Here is a 3,125-nt window from a genome sequence, read left to right on the forward strand (position 1 = left end):
TTAGACCTCTGAGAGAGAAGAAATTCTTGCCTGTGGTAAAACAGAACCGAACAGAAGCGCGCTTTAGAGCATTAACATACTTTTCTGAAACACTGGAACTGTAACTATTATTCGGGCGTTTATATTTTAACGTTGATTGACGAATCATGGGAGACGCTTTTGCTCTGCAGTGGACACAGTCAAGCTGATGATGATGCTGATGATGATAATCATCATGATTATGAGTATTAAGCGCATTAGACTACGCCACTACTTATATAAACCTCGTGATGTTTAAAACATACTGACTGCTATGTCACCCATACGTCTGAACTCGTCCCCACGATGACACCAGGCGTTGCTAGAGACATTGTTAAATACCTTTCAGGAATTTATTGCATTGTGTGATGGTGTTTTTTGATAGTGGACTTTAAAGTTCATTCATTACATATGGGTGTTCATATGTTTCTTATATATTCATTTGTTGTGTTATATGCTTGATTCATTCAATAGCTAAAAAGTACCCGGCGCGTTATTTGTTCAAAAGCTTATGCTTGAAAAATAAATTACAGCCTGTATTTTGCCTGTGAAATCGGAATAAGCAGTGGAGATGCCAAGAAAATGGCTCCACTTGCCGAGCGCAGACGGAGTTCGTCCTTGATCATCTGCTTAATTTCATAGTTCTGCATGTTTTTTTCTTTGTTTTAAATTTTGCGTTTATCTCCTTTTTTTATTTTCAATATAGACCTTTGTTTTTTTGTTTCTTCTAACCCTCCCTCCTTTTTTATCCTCAGTTCTATTTTTCAGTCGTTGCTATGCTATACTACCAGTGATTATTGTGCGGTCTGCCCTCTCACCTTCCCTCTTCCTTCTCCTTACCCCACTATTAGTCCTTCACTTCTTCACGTCCGTTTCCAATTACCTTGTTAGCGTATTTTAAACGGGCATTTGTTTTGTGCTCTCTCTTACGTCTTTCCATCATGCACCCTTAATTCACTCGCTGCTACATTCCCTTTCGCGCGTCCTTTCTACACTCTAATATACATGGCTATGCTGTGCGTGGCGCATAGCCGCTTTCTGTCGTGCGTACCCGTCAAACTTCTGGTCTACGACACCGGTGTTAAATGGCTCCGCCCAACGTTGACCAGTTACAGAGATAGCGCGCAGCATCGCAGGCTAAGCAGGAGAATCGGTCCTCCAGCACGCGCGTTGCTGAAGAGTAGACAGGCGATTGCATGGCACCTGCTTAAGACACAGCCGTTCTCAAGTCCGGGTAACGATAACCACTGCTGACCGGGAATTGATCTGCCAGATTGCAAAAACGTAAATTTTACGCTGTGGGAAGCCACATGCTAGGCGCCACGTACGAGAGGCTAATTACCAGACGGGCATGGTTGGGAGGCCTCGTTCTGCACCTCCAACCTACAAATGCAAGCCCGCTAAATACGGCAGGCCGACGACGACGACGATGACACGGCCTCCGGGATCATGGCCGAAGCCCATGTAGGGTCCCCTCTCCACTGCAAGGGGAAGGAAATCACTCTGGCAAATGAATTTTGTTCATTACGAAACATGTCAATATAAACCGCGGCACGCCTGCCATTCACGGGTGCGAAAAAGTTGGGATAGCTGACTTCCGCTAGTTTCATAAGTGCTTTTTCTTGGAAAAATTAGATTGTGCGAAGCGAACATAATAAAAGGTTCGTGACTGCTACCGAAAACAATAGGTTTCGATTAGCAGGGATGTCAGGTTTTGTGATGGCATCTACTAGGATGAACAAGTTTCCAGCCTGAAACCCACGACACAGAGGTATATCTACACACTGAGTATGACAGTATTAAACTCCACGCGAGGGTGCTAAGAAACCACAGTGCGTTGCTCTTTTTCACGATCGTCGATTGGGTCGGATATCGTCGGGACGGCTTTAAGCTCTCCCATAGTAGAGTACTCTGTGCTCTAAATCGTTACCCCCTTTTTCTAACCCCCCCCCCCCACCAGCCAGATGATGTGGGGATGGCTTTAAGCTCTCCCTTAGTACAGTACCAAGTACTGTAAATCGTTAACCACTTCTTCTAAACACAACGGAATGGCTTTTGCCCTCCCATAGTGGAGTACCAAGTACTCTGAATCGTTAGATACTTTTTCTAAACACACTCCTTCACTACTCTTTCATTAGCGATTATGGGATGGTTTTATGCTCTCCCTTTGTAGAGTACCTAGTACTCTAAATCATTAACAACTTTTTTTTAAACAGAAAACTTTTTGTTACTCATGGTTATTCGTAAGATAGCGGCTTTCTGCTTTCCCATAAAAGAGTGACAAGTGCTGTAAATTTCTAAACACTTTTTCAAAACAGGCTGCTTTCCCGAAGTCGAGTACAAGTGCTACTCCAAGTCTGCAAGTCATTCACTATTTGAAGTAGAATTACGTAAAAAAAACATGGCAATGGCTCTGGCGGAGGACTGACTTGTGAAGCCAGTGATGGTGCCGTTTTCTAAAACCCTCCTTTCTTAGAGCAGGTGTGCACCAAAGAAAAAAGGCCGCCCGCATTTTCCAAGGAGGGAACTCGAGCAAATGCATCGCAGAGTGGTGCGGGTATCGGTGAATGTTGCGTAATTGGGTATGGTATTAGGATGCTTGTTATTTGGCGTTTATTATTGCTGTTTATTGAATGAAGGAGAAGTATTGTCTTCAATGAGTGGTGGGACGCTGATGTTGGGTTGTGCCCTACTACTGATTGAATGCACTGTTGCTTCCATCGCATCTACTCAAGTCAAGCAAAGCGTCAAGTAAAGCGAAAGCTAAGCAGACGCCCCTGACAAATTACAAACGCGCTATCCAGTGCCTACATAAACGGGGTGGCCAGTGAACGGTTGTGCAGCGCGAACAGTCGGTTTTTTACTAGCTGACGCAGAATGCGTCGGCCTTGCGAGGTTATGGCGGGAGGGGGGGGAGGGGGGAGTACCAGTTGGCACGAGACGCGAGCTTGTGCAGTAGTCGTGTAGATGACACCGCGGACACCAATTTTGAGAGTAAACGCAACTATGAAATCATTTGATAATAATTAAAAAATAGCAGCATAGGAACGAACTGAATGATGAGTGGGGCGAAATGTCCGTCCGTCCGTCCGTTCATTCTTACTTCC

Source organism: Rhipicephalus microplus, unplaced genomic scaffold (assembly GCF_043290135.1).
Source record: "Rhipicephalus microplus isolate Deutch F79 unplaced genomic scaffold, USDA_Rmic scaffold_42, whole genome shotgun sequence".
NCBI classification, from domain to species: Eukaryota; Metazoa; Arthropoda; class Arachnida; order Ixodida; family Ixodidae; genus Rhipicephalus; species Rhipicephalus microplus.